The sequence below is a fragment of the Polypterus senegalus genome, chromosome 1 (genome assembly GCF_016835505.1).
Source record: "Polypterus senegalus isolate Bchr_013 chromosome 1, ASM1683550v1, whole genome shotgun sequence".
Taxonomy (NCBI): Eukaryota; Metazoa; Chordata; class Cladistia; order Polypteriformes; family Polypteridae; genus Polypterus; species Polypterus senegalus.
Genome location: NC_053154.1, coordinates 316,862,863 through 316,890,799, shown reverse-complemented (window position 1 = coordinate 316,890,799; position 27,937 = coordinate 316,862,863). Strand labels below are relative to the sequence as shown.

Sequence of the window (27,937 nt, the reverse complement as noted above, 5' to 3'; positions counted from 1 at the left end):
GTTAGTGATGACAATTTTGTTTTTGAATTTTAAGCTGATAAATGACACAGTGTTACTTTCATTCAAGTGCTTCATTCATTTTACCACCTTGGTGTGAAACTACAAACTATTCCATTGCCCAGTGTAATTATTTTAATCTCACGTGGTGAAGACCTGTCCTCCTCACAGGTTCAAAGTAATGCACTGTATGGGCTTTTCAGAGAATTGAAATTGCTTTCTTTTTTGGCAGCCAGCCATTCTGACCCTTACTTCTTGTGACGTGAAAACCACATCCTGGTTTTTAGGGCCATATAGGATTAAGAGCCTTATTAAAACAAGAATGGGCACTTTCAGTAACGCTAAAATTGTCTGCAGCAGGAACTTTCTTTTTCTTTGGTCTGGATCCAGATGTGTCTGTTTTTGTATTTCACAAAAACATTCCTGTCTCAGAGTAGCCTCTGTATGACTATGTTCATAAACTCGCACGTGATACTTGTCCACCCCGTCCCCCCGCCACAATTGTCTTTACTGCATTTGCTTTGATCATGTCATGAATAATCTGTTTTGTGAAAAATTTTACAAAGCATTTCAGAATATTGCTTTCTGTGAAAGATCCTTCTGAAAATTAAAAGGGATTAGTCTCATTTTCTTCAGTGTATTTTTCTTGCTGAGTGACGCATGTCTTTTTATGTGTTTGTCCTTCCTCCACTCTATTGCTTAGCGGCTTCTGTTGATTTATTATTCTCTTTCTTGGGTGTCTTGTGTTTGTGCTGTTCCACAGCTCCAGGCTGAAGTCTTACACAGGGTGACTCAGTTTTAAAGGAACACACAGACAAAGTGAATAATGTAATATTCAAAGAGGTGCTATCTACTGGGCAGCGAGCTGCCATGAGCTGACTTGTTCTTACTTATTTTTTTTTTTAAATATGTGATTTAGTAATTTACTGTTAATGCACTACAGATGTAAATATGTGGAAGCCCTTTGAGCACACTCTTGGTGAATAATGCTATATAAAGGTAGAACTGAAGGGTTGATTGCAGCTCCTGAGATCACAAATTAATATGTTTGAAAAAGTGCAACCTCGGCTACCTTATTCTGCCTTCAAACTTTCAAAATGCTAAAGTACTTTGCTGAAGCTGGTGCTATGAAGATATGCTATGGAAAAAAATGTTTGAGTTATATATATCTTTTGTTCACCTGATGATTTGAAGAATATTTTTTTCTCTCATGGGTAAACCAAACTGAAGATTATGTATGTTTGTGTTTTTTTTTTTTTTTTTTTGTATTGCATATAAATAGAACTTCTAATAGAAAACATTGTTTTTCAGACAAGAGAAGAACATTAGGTCCATCAGGCTCTCTTGGTGACCTAATTGCCAAACTTTCCCATTCAGCTTCATGACTTGGTAATTTGTTCCACTTTCCTACGACGACTCCTTTAAGAAGTGGTTCCAGGCTTTTTTCTTAAATTTACTTCCCTGTTTAACTGAAATACTTTTGCTGGATCAACTTCATTGATGCTTTTGAGAGTTTTGACTTCCCGAATGGTGTCCCCATTGAGCCCTCTGTGCTTGAGAGCAGGACATGCCCTTTAATCCCTGGGTGCACTTGACTGTCCTCTGCACCATTTCTATTGCTGCTGTGACTTTTATGTAGCATGGTGGCCGAAACAGCAACACAGTATCTTAGATTTGCTCTCTCTAATGCTTTATATCACTTCTCAGACTGTATAACATTCCTTGATTTACATTCAACACTTCGAATAGTGTATCCTAAGATTTTATTTACCTTTTTAATTGCTGCTGTATAATTCCTAGATGATGCCAACATAAACATCTAATTTGTTTTCAGACACTGCTTCCTGCAAGACAGTGGCTCCGATCTTGTATTTATAATTACAATTCCTTATGCCTACATGTAGCACTTTGCAGTTGTATACACTTGTAAGGTGTATGTAAGTTTGAAAGTGTTTGATATGTTAAACGTTGTGGGGAATGGAAAGTAGTAGTGTTGAACTGTTTATCTTAGGGCTGTTTAATTGGTGGTATTATTTTCTTTAAATTTTTGGATAGTATTTTTAGTTTGTTTAATTAGGGCCTAACCAAAGTTGTGTAACCTGCCTGTGTCATTCTGTGTGCCTTTCAAAGTGAGCCTCTTATGTCTGGGTCTTTGTGTGCTATGATGTCACCTCCAGGTGTTCATAATAATTACAATTTGATCTTGAGTGTTGGCTCTGACAGGAGGAAGCAAAGAAAAAATGCCCGCCAGTCTTTTTAGAACTTGTTTTTGCTATTGCCCCCTTTGTCTATAGTTTTTCCTTATGTAAAAGTCCTTATTTTGAAGTGTACACTGAAAACATTTCAGTGGAAACTCCCCAAATCTGTTTCCCTTTAACGTTTGTGTGTGTGTGTGTGTGATGTCTACCAGGAGTTGTCTGCAATGAGCAGCTTTGACTTAGTGAACAACATCTGCAGCAAGATGACAGCAGATTTAAACGTTCCTAGTTAAGTGTCACACCAGGGAGGTGCAATAGTTAATGTGGTAATTCATTCTATGCTGTGGTTTCTGTTCTTTAATCCTTGCACATTTTGAAAATTGAAGGGCTTTGCTGAAGAGATATGAAATTTTTCTTTTTTTTTTACTTTTTAATTTTGTCTTTAATAAATTACCACAAGAAAGGGGACTTTCCCAGCTTTCCGTATAACCACTTGGCTTTCTTTGCTTTGTGTTGTTAAACACCTGTGTGGTTTTCACATATCAGACAGGCTAAATCCTTAGACTTGGCCAGGCTTGAAAACCGCTGCGTTTGGCTGTTTAATTTGATATACTGCTATCTCATTTTTATTTAATGCCAGCCGTGTTTATTTAGTTAAGTGTCATTTTTTTATCCATAGAAACTTACAAATCGCATTCCTGCTGCTTTTAACCTGTTGGCAACTGCAGTATACAGTAGATATAAAGAGTGATTAGAAATTAGTCATTAATCTTATGGCAGTGATAGAAATGAACCCATTGTACATTCTAGTGCTTTACTGTACAGTCCAAACCCTTAGCCACAATGTCTTGCTTCTGGTTGGAATTTTCTTTATTTTACTTACTGCACCTTGATATCCTGTCCTTGAATATAATAAACAGGATAGGAGTACAGGATGTATTTATAATACAAGTCATTTCCAAACCTGCTTAATTGGGGACACAGGGCAGCCAGATCCTATACTGTCAGTATCATGTGCAATGCAGGAAGGGAAAGCTAGTCTGTTGCAGACTTTTTCATGCCAGTTTAAACTTGTCAATTAACCTAACCTCCATGTCTTTGCAATGGAAAGCTGGAACACTTGGAGAAAAACTTGCACATACATGACAAAAACAGAATTTTGCTTGCAGGATGTGAATCAAGCATGCTGTATCAAAAAAGCACCAGTGCTAACAGATGTGCCAACAAGCTTTCCTATAGTTGGTTAAACTAAAGCAAAATTATACCCGTAATACAATGCACATCAATACCAGAAATTGGAATTGAGAACATGTGATGCTCAACAGATCACTTCTTTCAGTAGTACCTATACACATAACATAGTTTTCATAGGTTTTTGGTTTGTTGATCATCACCAGGCAATATTGCATCTCAAATTAAAATAGGTATTGACAACTGACAGTGTCACTAAGACGTCACTGCCCCCAACATGGGCCAAGCTTTCTCCCTTGTTGCTAAAATATTTATACAATTCCTTTACCATCCTCAAGGCACTTTAAAAGTGCACACTTTGGCTACTACTGTATATTTTACGATTGGGGCACAAGCAAGTGCGCCCAGAGTCAAATTGCCAATTAGGGCATGGGGTGGGGGAGATTAAATTGCATGCCTCAAAGGTTCAAGTCTAGTTATATAGCTGCTTTACCCAAGCTTCACAAGCTCCTGTAAAAACAGAAAAGAATGTTTTTTCTTTAAATATCAGAAGACCCTGAAAATGTGATTACAGAGCAACAGGAGCTGCCTTTGTTTTGAACCACAGAACCTGAGGCTATTAGAAGAAAGGGCACAGAAGCTGCACTGTCCCTTCTTCTGTATGCTTGCATCACTATGCCGTCAAATGAGCCATAATCACATTTTTCTTTATTAAAAACAACTGTGGTCTCTTACATGCCAGTCACCTATGGGGCCTATTTGAATGTGAGGCAGCTGCAATGTCCAGGGAAATTCAGCACACAAAAATCCTCTTTCATTTCTCAACCTGCCTGTATAAAAAGCATTGCTGCCACCTTAAGGAGAGCAACGCCCCAATGAACAAGTACCCCAGTGTTAGTGAAGATTGACAGTGTTTATATAAGGAAAAGGGTGGAATAGTGTTTTCCCTAGACCTTCATCCCTTGCCGTACTCAGCCTAAAATACAAGACCATCTTATTTTCAGATGTTCTCAACAGTTGATGGCAGTAAGTGAGCAATAGTTTGACAAAATGAAAATACACTCTGCTTTGTTTAAGAATTGGATTTTTTGTTTTACTCTAACCTTCAGAGACGAGTTTTGGCAAGTTGCACTGCAAGTTCTTAATTGACTTCTTAAAATGTCTGTGGCATTTCCCAATAAAAACGGACCATCAAGTTGAGGCTTTTGGAATTTATCCATCATTTTATGCCATCTGAGTATAATATGGTTATTTGTTGTTAAAACCATACTACTTCTTTTTCTAGATGCCACATTTTCATGCTGTTATCTATATAGACAAAACTTTATGACTTCTTAGCTCCCTTGATTTCATACTTGAGCTTCTGTCTTTCAGAACAGGCAATGATCAATTCACTATTAAAACCCTTGTAAGTTCCTTTGCTAGTGTGCAAGAATGTAACAGGTTTTATCTTACTCCTTTAAAACTTTGTATTTATTGTGCATTATCTAGGGTTCTTTTTACATGTACTGTCAAGTGGAAAATTTTGGAGCTTTTTTTAGTGTATGCATTAAACAAAAGTGCAGTGCCCTTTGATTTTTTTTTTAATCTATTTAAAACCCGCTTCATTGATTGTGATGACAAATCCACCTTAATAAAAGGATGTGCGTCTGTGTGTCCATCTTGTTGCTATGTCTCTGTCATTTCAACACATGGTGCATCATAAACATTAGCACTGCTTTTATGCATCCCATACCAAATGACATATCCTAGACATACTGTATGTGTTACATTCATCATTCCAACAGATGGCACATCTCAAACATTTCTAGTAATGCATTTTATTTATGGTGCACTGCAAATGTTAATTCTGATGTCAACATTGATTACTTTTAACACCTCTTACATGGATACATCATTTTAGCACCTCTTACAGCAAGTGTAAAATTAATGCATACATAAAAAAACTTCTCAAACCCGTTTTAATCCCATTTTGGGGGTAATCTAGGATAGCACCTATTCTGGTAGCACCGGCTTTAAGGAAGATACCAGCTCCTGTGTTTAGGGATGTTTTAAGGGAAATCCATACAGCCATAGAGAGAATGTGAAAACTCAGTACAAGTGACACCTGGATACAAGTTTTGAACCCAAGTAATCTGCAGTGCCACTAGGCTGCACCTATACCTAACTTACCCATCTTCCTTTTCCTTATTTATGGTTTTAGGCTAGAGGCAGGGTCATTGTCCTGAAACTCTACTGTTTTGAATTCTGTAAATCCCTAGTAAAAAGCCTTTGTTTTTGAACAAAACTTTAAATAACAGAAAGAAAGGAGAGGTCTGGTTGGCACCATCTCTTTTTCCATGTTGGATTTCAGCTTCGCACCACCTCTCTCTGTCCTTTTTTCACATATTCAAGTCAAAGTTATTAGAGAAGAGCATTAGAAACTTTTTAGGGGAATGAATATCTGTATTTTTACTTTTTTTCTCAATTTTTCTTATGATTGGTTTAATTAAAACAGGTAGGTATTGATGAATACACACAGGTGTAAATGGAAACACGATGAATGGAGAACTGCTGGTTCCTTTGTCAATTGTATATTATTGCCTATTAAGGAGCAATTAAAAACAGTGAATTCAACTGTTTAAGACTGAAATGAGCAATTAAGGATGGGAAGTCCTAACCAGCTAGACAACTAAACAGAAACATTAAAATATTGCTGGAGCAATATGTGCTTTAACAACAATACTTCTAATTAGGAAATTGGGATGGAACAAAAACCTGCAGCCCTCCAGACTGACGTTGCTTTCCCCTGCTCTAGAGTAAGGCAGCTACAGTAGGAGTGATCTAGAATTAGCTCATAAACTGTAGTGAAGCATGTGCCTGTTTGCCTGTGGAGAGTATGAGCTGCTTGGATCAGTTAGGCAGTCCTGTGTAATTTTTCATAAGAGATTACACACTTGGTGATGTCTCAGCAGCTGCTAAAGTGGAGAGACACCAAAAGCAGTCTACTATCTTTACTTGCTTACGTAGAATACAGATGCATGGTGCTTCTTACTTAGGTGTTTTGCTGATTTGCTCTTTGTTACCTTGATCACTTGCATATGCTCCCAAGTGGTGTTACTGCTTGGCTTCCCTGTGGTATATTTGGTACGGCATGCTGCTGTTGCATACTCCCCACACTGCTTAGAAACAGCTTCTGGCTTATTGACTTATATATGCATGACAGAAACTGAACATGAAGATACAATGCTGTAAATGTTCCAGACATGCTGATTGGAAACTGCAAACCCATTGTATTTGGACAATATAACAGCGGGTTATATATATATAAGGTTTTTTGAAGATTTGTAGACTTTTATAGAGGAGGGTAACCTTCATTGCACTGGCTTTCTAAGTAATTTAATTTTGATTTTGCATAATTTTAGGCACTGAGGCATAGTGGGTGGCGTGATGGACCATATATGACTACTAGTTCATTCCCTGTCTCTGGTCCACTATGTGACCCTGAACAAATAAATGCAAAGAATTATACACTTTCATACTGTAACATATGTTGGCCAAATCAGTCTGTTTTTATATATAATATGCAAGCTTCAGGTGGTGTCTATAGTATGCCTGTCTGAATTAATCAAGTCATTCACAATTATTGAGTTCATTTATGTGCTGGCACTTCCGTCCTTTGGGTCATTCATGTTTTGCCTTAACTTTCTGTTCTTTTTTTGCGTTAGGCAATTTTTAACTAATCAGCTTTTTCGTTTTATTGCTGTTATTAAACTCGAAATGCCAGTTTCATTATGTCATTTCAGAAATTAGGACATTTAGGTTTGTATATCCTTGTCACAATGAATTTAGATGAAGTCTTAGGTAGAATTCTGCATTCAAGCCACATCTTGATAGTCTTCTGTCATCTATCTGTTCACAGCTCATTGCTACATGTTGACTTTTTTTTTCTTTTTTTGCACTGCTCTTAATGACCCTCTTGGTTTTTCTTCCTTCTCATCTGCTGTCAAGTACTTCTTAATCCAAACTTTGTCCTTTATGGTATTTATTAATTGGGTCTTACTAGAAGAGGCATATTGGCACACTGCCTAGCACTGCTCTCTCTCACTGATAAGGTACCCTAGGTTTGAATTCTGCACTTAGTCATCGTCCTTGTAAAGTTTGCAGGTTCCCCCTGTGTGTGCATGGGGTTCCTCTCATATACAAAATGATATAGATGCAAGTGATTTGTATCAGTAAGTGTTTGTAACTGGTTTCCTACTTGTTCTGGATGTTGCCAGGATAGGCCACTTCTCTCCTCCATCCTGAACCGATTTAGATTTGATGTAAATTTTAAGTAAGTTTCACTAGGCTGGCAATAGGAAAGTCTTCTCCCATAAAATCTCTTGCGCTGTCTTCACAGTGTTGTAGCTGCACAACTAATCCATTGGCGGCATGTGCCTATAAGGATCTTGTCAGTATGGTGTGTTTTAAGTCATGAGGTGAGCTGCTGTTTTTATTTTAGACTAGGTGTATAAGCGTAGCTAAAAATAGCCGTTTGGTAAGCATCCTTTTTTTTTTTTTTTTTATTTGTTCTTGCATCATTTTTGCAGGTTTTATTCCAGTAAATCTGTCACCTTAGTCTTTTATTTTTAAAGTTAGTTGCACAGTTATCCAGGCCTGACTAAAAGCAGTAGGCTTAATGGTTTACACACAAAGTATGGTAAATATGTTTTTTTCATATATTTTGTTTTTTCTGCTTGTTTTATTTTATTTCACTGACTCAGATGCTTCATTTTGAAGGTGTAGTGGGGAATTGATAGAAGCCTGATGATGTAGCTTGTGAGCCTTGGTTAGATTCTCCTCTGGGGTGTCTTCCATATGGAGTTAACTTGTTCTTTCCGTTTTCTCACATCTCCTCTGATAGCTCCAGTTTCTTCCCACATGCCTAAGGCAGCCCATACCGTCAACTCAATTAGATGCTAGAAGTTAATCTGATGGGAGTATAGCTAGCTGTGTTTGAGTCAGCTTTGTGACAGAGTGATGTCATGTCCTGTTGCTGCTGGATAATGTCTGGCTGACTGGGAATTTAACCTCTGCATTAATCTTACTAAACTTTCTCTGATTAACTTCTTTCTTTCCTTCATTCCTTCCTTCTCCTTTTGTATATGTAAACTGCTTTCTGTTCTCTATAGTATAATACACATGTTACGTTAAGCAGTTCTATTACTTTAGGGTCAAATAATTTGGCCTACTCAGTCGTTGTATATACAGTACTTAAGGCACTGTTTTTTTAATCTGCTTATCTAGTTCAAAATCATGGGTTGTTTCCTACTCTAGCAGCTTTGGACACAAAATTGGAAACAATAATGTGAGTAGTGCCAGTCCATCATGGGACATGTTCCCACATAGACCCACGCTCACTTATGTAGGAACAATTCAAATTTGCCAGTTACCCAGCCACACAAATCTTTGGGATTTATATAGAAATACTCAAAAGAAAAACTTGTGGACAGTCGCCTGTACAATGCATAAACCATCCATAAAGTGTGCACAAAAGCATGGGACTCAAAGCCAGCACTCTGGAGCTAGGAGTTATCAATTCTGACTAATGCAATATTGTGCTGACAAATGAAAACAACTCTGTTTTAATATTTTGACTCAGAGATTGATGCATACAACCATGTACTTTGGAAACTACTGGTCTCGGTAGCATTAGATGTTTTCCTAAGTTTAAAAGAAAAATTAACTAGTAATTCATTTTATTCACTTCAGTTTATCTTCTGTATGGCACTCTTCATTGAGAACAGGCTCAGTGTGCTATAAAAAAAAAATGCAATTACAAACAACAAATGATGAATAATTTCATAATGTATATACCTAGAGACACGTCTTTTTTTTTTAAACACACAGTAAAACAAAACATTTCCAAACTGATTAGAAATGAGAAGTCAAGTGAAATGACACCTTTTATTGGCTAACTAAATATGCCAATATTTCATATAATTACATGATTACATCTTGCCTGAAGAAGTGGCCTGAGCTGCAGTCATTTTAGTTAGTCAATAAAAGGTGTCATTTTGCTTGACTTCTCATTGCATCCATAATGGATAACACAATACAACACCCTAATACTACAAACTGGTTAGCATAAATTGAACCAAACAGTAATTGTCCATTAACATTACATTCTGGCCAGTTGACACTGGAGGAGAGGAAAAAAATTCAGCACCTTCTGTGGACATATTATTGAAGTGCCGTGTGCAAGAAGAGACAGGGTTTGTCAATGCAATATTTAGTTTTAGAGAGAACACTGAAAGATGTTCTTATTTCTCTGCTAATGTTTAAAGGTATTTTTCATTTCAGTTCAGAATTCCCATTTGTTAGATTAGCAACTGTTTTCAACAGTACACAATAATTATTTCTTTAGTCATCTACTAATTTAGAATTGTAGACACAGCAAGCCATAAAAAAAGTTGTTTGTTTTTTTTTTTTGTACTTAACACTTTAGCTGTCTGCGTTGGGCTGGCGCCCTGCCCCTCAGATTTGTTCCTGCCTTGCACCATGTGTTGGCTGCGATTGGCTCCAGTAGACCCATGTGACTGACCCCTGTATTAGGATATAGCAGGTTGGATAATGACTGACTGACTGCTTTTAGCTGTGTTGCTCTCCACCTATGCCAGATAGTTTTGCTACCATATTTTGCAACAAAATAAAAAAATCTCCTTTAGCTATGATGAAGCCCGTCTCTGTTGAAAAATCTTCCCAAAAAGCATGCCAATTATTAACAAATACTACTGTTTTGTTTGCACTTCAAGCCTCTAGCCAGAAGTGGCAGGAACATAATCTGTCATAGACCTCATCCCTCTATATAATCTTGATGAGGGACTAGACACATTTAAGTTCTGACTTTTTCTTTAATCCTTAATTCAATGTGTTATTGTTAGTACTGACATGTAGTAATAAGTTATATACTTTTGACCAGAAAGTCCAATTTAGCCTCAATAGCTGGTACTTTTTGTCCTGGGAGGCATCATACTTTCACTGCTTGGTTAACATAGTTTGACAATACTGTAGTATAGAATGTAAGAATTCCAATTATGTGTGCTGAATTGTCTAAACAAACTGAGTCAGTTAAATTTTTAAGATCGCCTAATTGCTGTCCGGCTCTTATTCTGTCCTCTAAAGTGCATGTTTTTCCCACCAATAAGTAGTTAACTATGTATTTATGGCAGTTGCAGCCAATTGTACTGTTGGGAGGAAAAGCCTAAGCTATCAATGTGCCCTCTACAGGCAGAGAACAACTGGAACTTAAATTTAGTTTGGAGTTCATTATCTGTTTGTGTTCTCAATACAGTCAACTCCACTTACCTGCAATTCGATTAGCTGCAATCTCCGCCTACCAGGTTTTGGGCCCATTTTTTTCGCTATACACTCCATTGCTAACTGCATTTAGTTAGCTGCAATTCGCTTATCTTCAATTTCCGGTTTGCTGCAATGCCTTTAATATTCCTGTTTCATGATTTTCAGGTCAGTTGGCTTTGTCTAGCTGCAATGGCCGTGCGAGTCCATTTTCCGATTACTGTTTAGTCTACTCAGTTTAAGTGCACAACCTCTGGAGGAGATCGCCACGTGTGCTTAATTTTTGACCAAGAGGTTTTCACTTGCAGGCGGTTGTGTTTAACTATCGGATTACAAATTCACCTTCCATTGTTTTACTTTTATTTTAAACTGGGACTGCCACTTGTGTTTCTGGTTTTTTTTTTTAAATATATAAACTTTACCCCATCCTCTCAGCTTAGCAATGGACATGGCATAAGGCAGACACAAACAAAATGATCAGCTAGATCTCTTTGCTATGATTAGTGAAGTTGTCTCCGTAACACGAAAATGAGGCAGTTAGTAGGATTTGAAAGCAGAACATCTGAACCTGTATTTGAACATACTCTAGTGGTTAAGCAGGTATGATATTGCTGCACCTGGACTTAAACTAGACATGAAAGTACATTCAAAATGTAAATCACAAAGCAATTCTTTACACAAATGGTTGTTGCAGAGATCTAAAACAAATGGCTTACTTGAGGCTGAGGTGAAGAATCTGAATGTTCTTGTACTGTGTTCCACTAAACTCTATATATAATCTTCATTTGGATCTTGATCTTTGTTTGTCCGCGAATGAATTAAAAGAAGAAGCACTAGATGGCAGTAGAGAGACAGCTAAAACATAGGCATTGCATTAAGAATCTCCTCCAGGCTTATACTACTGAAGACTGTAGTACTCCAGTCACACCTCAAAACACAGACATTCAAACTAAACAAATTGTTGTGCTTTAAATTAACTAAAGAGATCTTCATTTAGATCTTGATCTTTGTCCGTGAATTCCACGCATGCGTAGACCACCTTCAAGTTTAGTACATTGTTGTTACTCACAGATGTCAAAAATGTGCTGGAATAACGAAAGGGGTGGTGGACAGTGTTAAGCTGGTTAGCTCCTGAGGCCTGGTTAGAGAATGAGATTGCCGAAGATAAAAGGTGCGTACCTACGTAACATATGAATGAAAGAAAGACAGTGGGTAAAATGAATGACAACGTAATAGCACGTTCCGGAAATTATTATTGTTACGTTGTAGCCGGCAAGTGCTGCGCGTCTCACAGTTGTACCGTGCCTTGCTCACATGTCAGTGAAGTGATCCTTATTTATGCTTTAAAGAGCCTGGATACCTATGTGTCTTTTATAACCATTGCTCCGTGTATATTGCCTTACTCTTTGGATTGCCACAAAGCAACCTGCAAGATTGGAGAAAGGTTGAGAAGACATTGTGAGAGGAAACGATAGCGTCGTGAAAACGAGACGGACTGTGAACGGACAGAAGCAGAAATGCTCCTACACCACCACATAATTACTGTTCGGACAGTGATTCCGAGTAGGCCGTTCCTATCGAATCAATGTCCAAGGGTTTTCTTTTGTAATTTTGTTTCCCTTATAAAAAAAATCATACTGCTGTGCGACGAAGGGCCCAGTTCACGACTGGCAGCCGCATTTAAACAGGGAGCCCTTCACACACAACTTTAACACATGCAACGTAGTTGGGCGCACATGGCTAGTTTCTTATAATGGAGCTGTAACCCCATCTGTGGTGTAATGAAAGGCAGGTGCACATGTACATTTGCAATGAATGCACCATTAAATATGCTTTATTTTACCAAGGATTCAATGTGTTGAAACTTTGCTGATAACTCCCTGGTGTCTGAAGGGCTTTTAACAATCTTTAATCCTAATGTCTTTAGGCTAAATAAGTAAATGTTTCTCTTTGGCCTCTATACACACAGACAGGTGAAACCTGCCTTTTTTAAGTGACTCATGGAACTGAAGTATGAGTTATGTTTACTTGATTTTTTTACCCTTCTGTCCAGTTCCCTTTCAAGTCACTACACCTGGTTTAAAGAAGATAGTTCATAGTGTATGCCTGCAGGCCCTTCCAAACTTCCTGCTGCTGGCAACAGGGCAAGGCTGATGCAGAACACCAGATTAATCATAATTTATAGATGGTGTGATGTGGTGCTATGCTAATTGGCTGAACTTAGAACTCCAGTGAGAGGTTCAGATTTCACTATGGAGTGAAAGTTTCAGTTTTAAAATATTTTTAAGAAGAGTTGAATAATTGTGAGGCGAAATCTTGTATGTGTAACAGGATCCCTTAAAATTCTCAGTTGCATAACTCAATGGTATAAACATCATACATGAAACCATCTGTAACACAAGGGTCCAGTAGTGGATTACAGGGGTCCTACTGGTTAAGATGGGAGAGCAGGCTGTCAGGAACAAATAATAGCAGGGCAATCCTTGGACAGTAATAATAAGTGTCAGTCCACGACCTGAAGGATCTTCTGCAGGAAAATGGATATTCAAGAGTTTGTTTTACAGGGAAGTATTTAAAAAAAGTTTTTTACTACTAATTGTTAAGTATTTACTCTAGTGGTCAAACTGTCTGAAAGTTAAAAACATTTTTTATCACACAGTTGTTCAGTGCTGTGTGTGTTTTTATGTTTCTGAAGTCCAGTCTTTCACACTTTTGCCCAGTACATTTAGAAGGTTATCTTGGTAGGCACTGCATGTGCCAGTTGCTGGCCGCCTCCATAGCTGGTCTTGTATATTGGTCTTGTATATCCTTGACTTCAAAGGTTTAAGCCAAAAGGTGACTTCAGCAAGCACTGGATTGACTTTAGCCTTTGCTAATTGACATTCATTAGTTATGGCCTGGCCTTGGGTTTTGTAGGGAACAGTCTGAAGTGTTCTTGACCATTCTCTGTTGCAGAAATAGGAGTAGCATTGCATTACTGATTAATAGGCACAACATAAGAACTTTTTTGTTGAGAATAGGACCAGCTAGGACAGGATTGTTTTGCGTGCCACACTGTAAACTCTGATTTTTGACTCCCTGTGACAAGGTAGGCAGTGTGTGTGTCTGTGTCATGTTTTTTTTTCCTCTCAATAAAGAATGAAGGATTGATCGCTTACTGACCCAATTCAACCATCGGGAAGTTTTGATATCAAGTTTTAGTTTGTCTAGACTTGTCTATTGCACTATACTATGCTGTTCTGTCTTTTGTAAACTGTGTATTTCTAATCACATACACTGAATGTATCATGGCTTGCCTTTGTAAGCTGCATTTAATACAGTTATCTGATAAATCAAAGAAATAATACTGCACATTTTTTATTTGGTATGGGAAAACTATCCTAGCAGATCTATAAGAGAAAATACCTGATGAAGGTTTGCCTGACCATGTTTTGCTTTGTTGTTTTCTAATTTTCTTTTTTCCTTTGTTACATGTCTTGTTGATTTTACTTTTAGTTGGTGTATCTCGTTGGTAATTTTGAGCATATGTGCCAGTTCATTTTGGGGTTCTGCAATCTCTAGATGGAGCTGCTGTCTCATTTAAGCGTTTGGTCGTCTATGCTAAAATTTAAATGCTGCATAAATATTTTAAAATTGCAGAATGTAACAATGAAGTAATGTCTTTGTGTGGTTTCCTATTATGCCATCCAGTCTTTCCAATGCAGGCAAATTTACCAGCTCTGTCCTGTTGATGTGTTTAACACTTTTTATTTGTGTCTATGTGAATAGACCAGATTTCTTTCCTCACTGGGATAATGTGACTACAGATTTCTGGAGTTTGTGATTAGTTTCCACCTCCACCCACCCTTCCTTATTTATGATTCCTATGCTACATTATGCTTTTGGAACTGAATATCATGGCATTAGAAAGTTGATGTTGCATATATAGCCTGATGCAGTTTCTTGTTAGTAGTTTGGTTTAATTTTCATTACATGTTATTGTAAATGCTTTTTAAAAAAAAAAAAAAACCTGGGCTAACTGGTTTTGGACTGTTTCCTATAGCCACAGCGCTGCAAAAAAATAACTTGTGATTATTTTCTGCAAATTAAAGAGGTGGAGTGGCGTGTGTATTCGTGTCTTAATTTGTGTTCCTAGAGGGTTCCATTTTTCCCTCCCCCTCCACCACTTACTCCTTCTCTCAACCACACAGTGAAGCAAACAAGTGAAATGTTTGCATCTACTGCTTATGGTCTTGTAGATAAGAAAAGCCAGACTATGAGCTTCCAAAACAAGAAGTGAGTGGATTCAGCCGCCTGTTGTTAGAGCCAGCCGCCTTAATTCGTTTGTTTGTGTGCCAGCATATACCTTGTCTCCTGCGGGAAGTAAATTAGCATCTGTTCCAGCCTGTCTGTTGCAGAATTTTGGAATCCACCAGATCAAGTAAAATTCTTCACATCTGTGAGGCCCAGAATTTAATAACAAGGAATACAAATAAACATTTATATCAAGGCTATGCTTCCTGTTGGCAGTCTTTTGTTTCCTCTTCAATAAATAAATTGTTAAAGACCAGAATTAATCAGGGAAATTTAGAAAGCAAAACCTGAGTAAAACTAGAATGAGACTTTTGCTCCCACTCATTTTAATGCGAGTCAAGCACTATGGCTTTTAGTCCACAGGGCTTAAAATTGCTTTAAATGGACATGTTCCCTTTTAGATATTTTACTTCAATGGATGTGACTTTATGCTAACTGGAGCAAATGTTTGAGCAAGATGATAATCTAATGTTCCAAGTAACTGATGTGTTGTGGGGATGTGACAGAAAACCTTTACGAGGAAATACATATGAGAAAACTTTACACAGATAGAGAGAGACTGGATTGAGATTCATACCCAATCACCTTGTGCTTTAAGACTATAATGTTAATCACTCTGCCACATTGCTGCCCAACTCGCACAAATGTCTTTGAGCCTATTGAGTGGGAAATACATTCCTTTCCTCTTTTTATGTGCAATTCATTTTAAACTGTTGTGAGACCACTGTCTGCTTTTTATCATTCTTGAGCGTGGTGGCTATGAAGAATATGTCATCGAATCACTGGAATAGTGTTATGTTTCTTTAATTAATAAGTACTTTCAAAAATTTTTTACTGGATGATTGCCTGCAAATTTCTCAAGGAACTGTTGAACTTATGAAGAAAATTTTTATAATTTTATTTTAGCTCTCTACATTTTGAAATATACTGTATAAACATAACAAAGTGCCTTCTTAAACCAATTCACAAGAAGTTAAAGGCAATCCTGGAAGCCCTGGCTCTTTATAAGTTGCCAGTCCAATGCATGGTCACTCAAAAGCACACTCACACAATTTAACATTGTCATTTTGTTTAACCAGCATTTTTTATGGGGGTTGGTATGGATGGAAAACTGGAATACCTGAAGCAAAAAGCCATACAAATATGGGAAAATGTGCCAACTGCAGGACCCAAAAAACATAGGCTCATTGTGAGGATGATTATCTAAAGTTTAATATTTTAATATATAACAGAATGGTTTGACAAAGTTCATAATGCTCTAGAGATTTTAGGTCTTTAATGTGTTTTTATTGTACACTGTGCCTTGAATTCCAGCTGATTACACGTCTACCCCAGGAGTTACTTTGATGTTTTCATTTACCCGAGTATTTCTGGCTTTATCAATGCACTCCTGACTCCTAGATTTAATTATTAGATAGATAGATAGATAGATACTTTATTAATCCCAAGGGGAAATTCACAACACGTGTCCAAACTCTCTGGGCAAGTAATAGGGACGCAGACTTACGGCCAACAGTTCGATGTCCCTGCAGCAAGTGGAGATTTTAACGTTTACATGTCCTGAGTTGCACCACTTTGTATTGACATAGAGAGCGAGTCCTCCTCCTTTCTTCTTTCCACAGGTACTTGCGTCTCTGTCCGCTCTAACTGTGCTAAACCCGGGTAGCTCCACGTTAGCGTCTGGGATGATAGACGTTAGCCACGTTTCACTAAAACACAACAAGCTGCATTCTCTGTAGGTTCTGACATTTTTCACCAGCACAGCCAGTTCGTCGATCTTATTTGGTAGTGAGTTTACATTTCCCAGGATCACAGAAGGCACCGACGGTTTATAACACCATTTTCTCTCAAGTTGTCTCGATTTAATCTTATTTTTTATCTTTGCGCCGGCTCGCTGCCCCGATATCGTCTTCTTACCTCGTCAGGTAAATAAGGAACCACACTGGCATAAGCATTTCTTCTCAGTGCTTTAAGCTGACTACTTGAATAGGCGATTCTCGGAGTGTAAAAATCCATGTCAAATAGTAAAATAGTAAAAATGTGTAAAAAGTGTCCAGGGAGCAATTCCACATAAAAGAAAGTGGTAGAAGTGATCAGTGAAATAGAGATAAAAAGGTAAAAAGATAAAGTCGTATACGGAGCTGCTGGAAAGGCTGCCACTCGGATGCGGCGCTGGAAATAATCCAAATATAATAAATATAAACTTTATAATAATAATCTATTATAGTCCAAACCTGATAAAGAAACATTTATTTTCAACCCAATACTCTTAAAAAAAATAAATAAACAAAAAAATGTAATAGATAGATGGCCTCTTACTTGTCTGTGTGCTCCGAGTCATTTGCAGTCAATTAACAGTAATATTGACTATGAATCAAAAAACCAATTAGTTTTTTTGTTGAAATTCAGAAATTCTTAGTTTAAGGGTTTGTTTTTCCTATACAGGAAGCAGAAAGGTCTGTATGTGTGTGTTTTATTTATTTATTTATATATTTTTTACATCTCTCATAATTACTCCTTTGTTTTACTAATTCCTGTTTGATGAGTTGCCCAATTGCTTTTCAGTTGTGCAACTCTGGAGCCTCTTGTAATTCTTGACATCTTGGTCTTAATTCTGTTGCCTATAAAGATAATGGTTCCCCTAACTCTTTTCTATGTTCCATTTAGTTTCACAGTACTAGATCACAATTTCAGGCAGTAAGAAGTAGTTCATCGCCTTCCTCTGGACCTAAAGTTTGCACTGGGATGGCATAGATAAGTTATCATCTTTATATATAAGCGTTGCCCAAGACACAAATATTTGATCATTGTGTAGCAGCAACAGCTCTGAGTAAAAAACCATTAAGGACAGAGCTGTACCTATCCTATTTCATGCTGCTGAATGCCCTTCGCACATTGTTTTGCACCTTTGTCTCTACACCCTGCCTTGCAATTGCTTGGTCTGTAGCTTAATGTTCTCAATGTGGGTACATTATTATCCATGCCCATCCTATGTGCAAGTGCCAGTTTTGATGACATCACATTATGATTGTACATTGATTCTTTCTTTTTTTTTCCATTTTCTGGCTCCCTATAGTCTCGAAAGGCTTCAAATAAAACATCTTGTAGGAGTTTATTGTCTTGCTCATTTCTTACAGACCTCTGACCTGGCATTATTGGACCAATCTCATTACAAATCCATATCATGTATTCTTAATTCTGAACTATTAGGCTCTCTTGAATAATTTTCCAAAAACTTCAATATGAGATTAAAAATTAAGTTCATGTTAATCTTTAGAAGCCCAATGAATGTTCAAAAACAAGAACTTGAATAGACACTTTCATTAAACTTTGCACTTTCTATCTTTGTATACATCTACTCGGTGCCTATCTCACTTATCCAACACTTGCTCTTCAGATAAAGACCATATGGAAGCATCATGTTGAAGGTTAAACTGGCCTTCTGGTGGTTTTAAATTCCACTTCTGGAGCTGTTCATTATGTTTTACGACTTGGTCATGTTGGATGCTTTCTGCTAGTGTGGAAGTCTTTGAATTCTTTTCCCAGAATTCATGTTCTCCAGTGCTAGTGCTGCTGCCACCACTTAACACCTGTTATGCTGGTTTTTTTAGGTGGTAAACCATCAGCTTCTGCTTTCTCCAGTTTGAAGAGCAGTTTTCACCAAGTCCCCCTGAAGCTTGTGTATGTGGTAGCTGAATGCTTGAAGGCTTGAGTGACACATTGTGAGTGAACACAGCTGCAGTTACCAGACTTGACCCTTTATCTACTCACATCGCATTTAGTGTGACCATGAAAATAAAAGGTCACGGGGAAGCTGTCATGCCTTGGTGTCTCTTAAGGTTAATTGGTTGGAAAATCATACTTTGCAGCTGAACACCCCTAAATAGGGAGTGACCATGCTTCTGTTAGAGAAGCTTTGACGGAGCAGGCTATATTTTGAGTACAATCTGCATGTAAAATCACATTTTAAATGAAAGATACATTTAAACATTAAAGTAAGTTCTTACATGACAGCCTAACTTGCCTGATATTGCAATACCAGTAAATATTCCACTATAATAGCTATCCTATACATTTCCTGTTTAAGTGGAGGAATACTGGATTTTGCCAGAACAACTCGCCTTATGATTTTTACAGTAATCGAAAGGTAAAAGATATACAAATATAAAAGGCTTAGGTAAATGAAGTTCCACAGGAAGCTGCATAATACATATTTTGTGAAATGATTGCATCTAAGAAACTTTAAACATTTGATGTCCCCTGTCTATTAAGCAGCCAGTTCTAAATTGGGACATAGATTACACGCTAGCTTTACAGGGGTAATGCTGACAATGCTTTGCGTCATAGATAAGCCTGAAATGCAAGGGAGAATATCTGTCTGTCTGTCTGTCTGTCTGTGGTTTGTTTAAAGAACCAGGCAGTACAAATACCATCATGATTGATCAATTCCCATTCTCTAACCTTATATTATTGATGATTGATGCAAACAGTCTTCAATATGGTGAATACAGACAATAGTAACCAAGAAAATGGAAGAAATCAGTTTCTCATTCGTACAGATGAAATCACAACTGCTGAAAATCTGATGTGCAAGTCTCTGTGGGAACATAGAGTGTTAGTGAAACTGACAGTTACAATTCATCACTTATGTAGCCATGTCTGGAAGCTGCATCAAGGTGTATGATATCACTGAGAGTGAAACCTAATCCTTAACTCTCCAGCTTGGTTAGGATCAGCGCAGTTTGGGCCTGCAGTGTTGGCTGCAAGCATGAGGTGCTGCTGTGCTATGCTGAGCTCAGCCTGCTGAAGCAGAGAATCCTGACACTTTTTTCTTAGATTTTAATGGTATAGATTTTTTTTTTGTTGTTACTTCTGTCTTTTGTTTTCCACTTTGGAGGATTATACAGTGTAAAGAATGATTTCAATATAGTGCAAGTACTTGTATATCTAGTTTGACAAAATTTGTCCAGATTTAGGGGTACAAATTTATTATTGTTTTCCGTTCATCATTCAATCAATAAATCCTTGCTTTCTTAAGTGCTTTTTGCTGGTGCAAGTTATACAAACAGGGCAATGTAGTATCAAACAGGCAAAATGTACGGTAAAATAACATCATGAATACTGCAAATCTAAGTAAAAGCAAATAATGCAGCAGTGACACAATGTTGAGAGAAGCTTGGGACTATGTTAATAAGAGTAATCTTGAAATAAAATAATATATAACAACAACCTATCCTGTGCAAGTCTTCTCTATGGCTGTCTTTTTTTCCTCCAAGTCATAGAGGAATGTGTGTTAAGTTGACTGGTAATTCCAAACTGGCTTTTTGTGTGTTTGAGCCGGTTCTGTTATGGACGGGGACTGGGTCCTGGATTGGTTGCTGCCTTGTACCCAAGTCTGCTGGGTGAGGCTCCAATCCCCCATGACCCACAATTGGATATGATGGGTTTGACAATGTTATTATGTACAGTGCATCTGGAAAGTGTTCACAGCGCATCACTTTTTCCACATTTTGCTATGTTACAGCCTTATTCCATAATGACAATGTGAAAAAAGTTTACTTGAGGTTTTTGCAAATTTATTAAAAATAAAAAACCTGAGAAATCACATGTACATAAGTATGCACAGCCTTTGCTCAATACTTTGTCGATGCAAAAAGTGATGCGCTGTGAATACTTTCCGGATGCACTGTATGTTGTTCTATAAAAACTATAGAAAGAAAGGCTTTATGGAAAAATAGGTCAAAATACAGAATAACTTAATAATTGGGGTGAATTTTTCACAGTGCTGAGTTCAAGTTGTTTTAGGGAAACTGGAGGAAACCCCGTACTGACAGGGAAGCAAAACCCACAGGAAAGTACTGGTTACAGGGTTCAACCATACAAGGCAGCTGTGTTAGCCATTGTGTGAATGTGAGAGTTTTGTCTCTGCGGTTTACTTTTTAAATATTTTCTGATACATTTGCCATGTGCTTGCAACATACATGATTAAATTAATTTCTTATTGTGGTATTCAACAAAAACTTGCCTTAAGGTATTGGTCTCAAGTGGAGTTCCTGGAAGGTAGTTGCAGGTTTAGCTCCTTCCAGCTTCTGCATACAAGCCAATTCTTGCTGGTAATGAACAGCATTATTTAACTTTGTGGATTGTTAGTGCTGTTATTCTTCCACATCAAAAAAAAAAATATTTTTCTTTTTTCAGTAACTTATCCAAAGTTTTTGTGGGTGGGACAGATCCATATACAGTATATTAGTCCATCACATTTCTCTCTATAAATATTTTAGGAACAGATTATGTGATGAACACATACAAACTAAAATAGGACAGAATTGATTATGTTGCTCATTAGCAGTCAAGTAAAGAAAGCAGAAGCTATTACGAGTTAAGACTCTGAATGCTACATAGTGATTTAAGTTGAAATTAAAGCAATAAGTGTGTTCTATTTTCATCATTAATTTGCTCTACCTATTAAGAAAGAGGACAGAATGAAGACCTACAGCTATCTTGGCCCTTCAGAGTCGGAACTTAATTTTAAAAGAGCATTCCCTAAAATAAATGTTCATGCAGAGTTGTGTAATGGTTTTGAAAAGTTAAGACAGGCAGCATCATAAGATCTCCACTTCTTAACAGGTTTCTATGATGTAAATGGTGTAGATGACTATTCTGGAATGCTGAAACAAGCTCATTCACACCTCTAATGTTATGCAGATGATTCTTTCAAGGGTGTCCTTTACAAAAACTCATTATAAGACACGGTCAGGCGGTGCTGTAAAAGTCATGTATATAAATGCTAAGGGATGGATATTTTGAGTAACTGTTTTTAGCTATTCTAATTTATGTTTTAGATTATTTGTATACTCCTAAAAAGATTTATATGTTTTCAGTTTGCTTTGGGTGTTACAGGTTGTCTTTTTTAATTGCAGAAAGCAGAGATGGAGAAACTATTTGTAATTTCTTAAAGAAAACCAGTTTAGTAAATACATGCTGCTGCTTTCATATGCATTCCAATGTGTATTACTGTTTGAATATTCAGATTTAAATTTAAAGATTGAAAGTTCTCTATTTAGCTTTGCATTACTTCGAACACAACTTTGCGACATTTAGGGGAGTTTTATGCTTGCCATGCAGCTTACCTGTATTCTGTCATCAATTCCATAGACAAGTTTTTGCCCAATGAAAGACAGCAGGCTTCTTTCAAATTCATTTACCATGTTTGTCAAGAAAAAACGTATATAATTTATATACAGTGGACATGAAAAGGGTGCACCTTATATATTTCACATTTAACTGTGCTACAGCATAGAACCATGATGCATTTTACCAGTGTTTTTAGGAATCATTATAATAAAGTACTCTAATGGTGAAGTGAAGAGTTCACACATTTTTCTAAATAAATGGGGGAAAAAAAGTACATAATGGTACAAGTATTCCCTGTTACTTTAAAATGCGTAAGTTACCTTTGAAGTAACCAACTCTTTCCTGTGTTACAAAATTACTAGACTGGAGTCCACATATTGGTTTTGAGGCATTTCACCTGCTTTCATAATAAATACATCAGAGACTGGGCGTTTCTTTGCTATTCCAAATTGTGTACCATTTCCTTGGTCTAAGTATACAAAAACCTTTTGAACCTAAGTAGCAGGCACTACTGCTTGTTTGACACAGACTTAACATAGCACATCACACTGAGACCACCATCCCTAAAGTAAAGTATGGTGGTGTCAGCATCATGCAGTGGGGATAAAGATACGGCTACGCAGAAATATTCTGGAGAAAAATCTGATACTAATCAGAAAGAGCACTGGGACTTGGAAAGGTGATTCATCTTCCTACAGAAACAAGGCCTAAAACCAAAAAGGTTAATGTTCTGGAGTGGCTCACTCAAACCTTAGACCTCCGTCCAATTTAGCATCTGTGGAATGACCAAAAAATTGTTGTATACAAACAGTCCCTATTCATCTTGATGGCACTTTAGCAATTTTATAAAGCTAAATGGGATTATTTTCAATTTTAAGATGAGTTAAGGGACTTGTGGTGTAATTGCTGTCAAAGGTTATTCTACAAGGCTTTAACTCTTTATGGAAGCATATAATTAATGTGTACAATGCTTTCAGTCAGAGGCAAAGGAATATCTGTTGTTCTTAAATATATTACTGGCTATGGTACCCGTCTAAAATGGGTTGAAATCTAAATAATCAATGCAGACCTCAGCATTTAACTTGTAGTATACAGTCTATTGGATTCTATTTTGTAATGCATGTAGTAATAAAATACATTGCAGTTGTCATTCCAGCAGTTGGCACGTCAAACATTTGTAGCAATACAATGCATTACAACAAATGTTTGTGATGCACCATTGATGTGCCATCTTTTGGAATGACAAGTACAATGCATTTTGAAATGTGAATAACATTTAAATGCAGTAAAAGGCAAAAAAAATTAAAAAAAGGACACAAAGTATTTTCAGATGGCTAGTTTAATATTAAACTATTATCAGTATTGTGAACTAACATCTTGCTTAAAACAGTATTACAACCTGCTGAATGCAGAAAAAATTGTTAAAAAGGTAAAACTGTTAAGTTTTATAATGTATTGGTGAAGCCTTACCTTGATTACTACATGCTGTTTTATTCTCCAAATTACTAAAAAAGAGAAAATCCAGAGATTGCAAGGTATAAATTATTATGAAAGATTGAAGATGTTGAATGCTTCACTTTAAATAAATAGAGAATAAGAGGTGATATAACTGAAGAGTTTGAAATTATGAACATAATTACTACAATAGACCCAGAGTTTTGCTTTAAAACAAGAACACCGAGTTACATTTGGAAACTTGTTAAATTGGAATTTAGGGACCTTCAGATCTCAAGTTGACATGTTGGAGGAATTATGTGGATAGAATTGGCATGCTGTGTTGGACTGAATGACTCGTTCAAATTTTTTATTGTTCTTGAGTCTTCTTGTCGCATACCTTACATGGAAATGTACATGAATATCAGATATAAATTCCGATGGCCACAAGTACATTTGAGAGAATATATTTCTAATATGAAATGTTTGAAATCAGTTGTTGGTTTAAGTGACATACCAGGCTTTTCACAATCAGACAAAGCAGATGCAGATTTGAAATGTTAAACTTTGACTGTCCACCTCAAACAGTTAAGGTTTAAGCACAACTGTGATATTTGTAAGTTCACTCAAAGGTGCTTAAGGGTGTATGTGAAGGAATAAAACTTGCAGACAATATTGCCTCCTAATGTTTAAAGCAACATTGACGTTCCAGTCCCTGTCACTGCTTCACACGGTAGTTCTGAAGTGTTCGTGTCATTAAAAAAATAGGAAGATGTGCCTATGATTTGGAAAATGCTTTGGATTCAGAGTTAGTTAAGGTGGTAAATTTAAAAAAAAAAAAAAAAAACAGACCATTTGTACAACATACAGTATTGATTGACTTCAATTTTCCCCCTCTCATCATCAATCACTGTCTGTTCCTTAGTCCATATTAAGATTTTAATATTTCATTAGTCTGTTAGTCAGAAATAATTTGGATGCAAGCAAAAGCAATGTTTTTGTCATCTTTCGCATACTTTAGGTCTACAAACCTGCTGAAATAGTTAACGCTACACCAAATAACCTTTATCCTGCTGAACTATTCTGCAGTGCTGAGAAAGTTTGGTTGCTTCCAGCTTAAAAGCTCCCAGTGCAGTGCTTCAGTGCTATGTGAAGCATGTTCAGGCCCTACACCTAGTCCAAAATGGTGACTTTGTGTTTGCTGACAAAATAAAGAGAATCTTCATTCTTTCTTCTTAAATTTTCATTTTGTTTTAATTTTCCATCTTGCTAATAAAATCATCCATTCTTCAGCAGATGTGCCCAGTGGAAAGACCTTAAAATGCTTTCTCTTGAGTGCCCACAAATAAGAGAGACATGTTGAAGGATTAGCAAGACATGAATAGAAATGTTTCTGTGTTACCTGCATTGATACAGTGAATATACAGTAGAAGTAACTGGTGTAAAGGGTGACTAACACAAATTATTAGTAGCAGTGGTATCAAATGGATATGACCCACATGCAATGTATTGCCACTGTCTTGCACCATGATAAATGGGAATATTTTAAAATATGTTTTATTTAATACAAAACACATACCAGCTTACCTGAAGTAGTCCATACCACTTTTATTTCACTATTTAGGCTTTTAATTAATTTTCACACTGTTGCAATCATTAGAGCGTAAAGAAAATGAGCATGCCATAGAAAGGTGAAAGATATGCTAGTGGTAAAGAATGTGCATTGTATAGTATTTTGAAAGGTGGAAATGGAAAATATCAACCCACTATGACAGCCAAAGTAGACTACTTGAGGACAGCACCAGTGCGGCAGCAGGTGTTTACTGTTTTTTCTCCCCTTCATACAGTCATCCTTATGTATTTTGAAGAATGCCATCCATATTCTTTGTGTTATTGCTTCTGATTTATTAGACACCAGGGCACTTTCCTGATTAGGCAATTAGAAAATAAATGAAGGCAACAAAAACTCTAATTTTTCCCTTCAATTATTGGAAAGAAACATAAGGTTGCAAATTCATCCCACATAGATTTGTGGATGCTAGTAGCTTGTAGTGATTGGTAACTGACGAGAAGTTATGCAAGGAATGCATTGGTTGCTGTGCAATAGAATAATGACAAGTAACCACAAAGATCTGCTTCACCAAATGAGAAAATACATTTATTTCAGCATAATATTTTTGTTTAGGCTTCAATTTTTGGTCTTTATTTGAAAAATAGTGATTTTTGCCTGGGTCTTACAAGATCCAAATCTTAAATCATATTCTTTGATGGAGTCTGTACAATATGTCTTATCTCCATTTACCAAATATACTTCTTTTACAGAATACTAAATTGTTTAAGTCTTAATCCCAAATCATATTATATGATATCATCTACTGTTAAATTCTGCTCTGTACTTGTAATATATTTTTTTTACTATTATATTGTATTGAGGATTACTGTACTTGTGTTTTGTTCTATATATTGTACTGTATTGTATTGACACCCACTGCATGCCCAACCTATCTGGAAAGGGGTCTCTTCCTTGAGCAGCTTTTCCCAAGGTTTCTTCCATTTTTTCCCTACTAGGGTTTTTTTGGGAGTTTTTCCTTGTCTTAGATAGTCAAGGCGGGGGGTTTTGTCAAAAGGCAGGGCCTGTTAAAGCCCATTGTGGCAGTTCTTGCATGATTTTGGGCTCTCATCTTCATGTTTTTTCCTCAATATTAGATTTAATATTGACTTTAGTCAAGGTGAAAGAGGTCTGCAGTTATATCCCTAGATAATGATCTGTGCTTTGTGTTTTTGTTTTGCTGGATGATTTAAGGCTTTTTCCTTGAAGTAATTTTGATAAAAGATCTGCTCCTAGAAAGATTTACCTATCTCATATACTTTCTTCACGTTTACTATGTCTCTTGACTTGGTTGGTTATTTAATAAATAATTTGTTAAGAGCTTAATTTAGGAGAAAAATGTGACTTGTTTGGAAAATTATTTGAATCACTTGACTCTAGGTAGCCCTTCCCTTGGACTGCTTGATCTCATGATATAATAGAAACTGTCAAGTTTTCATCACTTTGTACAAGAAATTGAAAAGCTCAAATATTTTCACCTTTCTGCAAAAGGCACACATAAACATGACTGTGTTTCAAAGAAATGTGGCCAAATACAAGTCAGAATATGCAAACCTTCAAACATTCCGAATTGGTGCCAACACCTTTTTACAAATTTGTAAATAGCACAATTAACTATAGAAATGCTGTAGTTGATAGTGGCAGATTCATAATAAAAAATGTGTTAGCTTAAACTGGAAATATTTTATAAAAAGCTTAAGAGAGCAAATAACACACTTTAAGCAGAGTGAGAGAGAGCACACATTTGTCCAAGAATTACATGAAAGGCAGCTGTTAGTCCATGAAGATGAGATTAGTTAGAATGAACAAACGGGCCTTGGTGTCTTAAAATTGCTCATGGTTCCTCCTCTGTTCGAGCATTTTGTTGCACTTTTTCCCAGATGGGCAGTAAGCTGTCATGTATTTTCAATTTGTGTGTTTTTCTACCAGATCCTTTTTGGATTACTGTTACAGTTTTTTCCTATGTTGATTGGAGTACATGAGAGCAAAAACCACTCAAATAACCAAAGGAGCTTTCAGTAAGACCTTTAATTTTAGTCTGTATTTGCTTCATTGACATTTTTACATCCTTTTAATTTTTTATGGATTTAAGCAAAACTTTGGGATTTTGAAATATGTGGATTTTAAATGATATTTGAATGCAGTGAACGATATCCATAAATTCCAATTCTAGTATAAACGATTGTCGATTAAGGGCAAGCAGCTGCTGAGTTTTGCCAAAGTAAGAAATAGAAGTCTCTCTGGGAATAATTGAAGGTTATAAAGAAGTTTTGTGGCTTGGTCTCTTTTTTTCCATTCTCTTTGGATGGAAAAACTGGAAATTCTTAACCATGGCTACTTACCATTCATTATGGTGTAACTTTTTTTAGAATTCAAAACATAGTACTGTAATAGGCTATTTGTGTCTACAAATGTAAGTGTCTAATTTAGATATTTACGATGAAATAAACACAAAAATCTAATACATTTTCACAATTGTTGTCAAAATAAAGGATTTAGCATACTTAACATTCTTTCATTGATAAATGTGTCCATTTTCTAACCCCTTTGTCCAATTCAGGGTTTGTGGGAATATGGTTCTTATAGCTTCAGTACTGGGTACAAGGCAGAAATCTGCCCATGGCAGGACACACTTATATACACAGTGCCCATTTAGAGTTACCAAATAGCCTAAAATGCATTTTTGAAATCTTTGTGGAAATTAAAAATGTCTATTAAAAGTATCTAAGATACTTGGAGGACATGCTAAGTCTGCATGAAC

The 27,937-nt window shown here is 36.6% G+C and overlaps 1 protein-coding gene across 3 annotated transcripts in view; it reads left to right on the top strand.

Annotated features, from left to right (window-relative positions):
- LOC120515490 (MOB kinase activator 2-like) overlaps positions 1-27,937 on the top strand; it is a 241,829-nt gene that overhangs the window by 145,521 nt on the left and 68,371 nt on the right. The window lies entirely within an intron of this gene.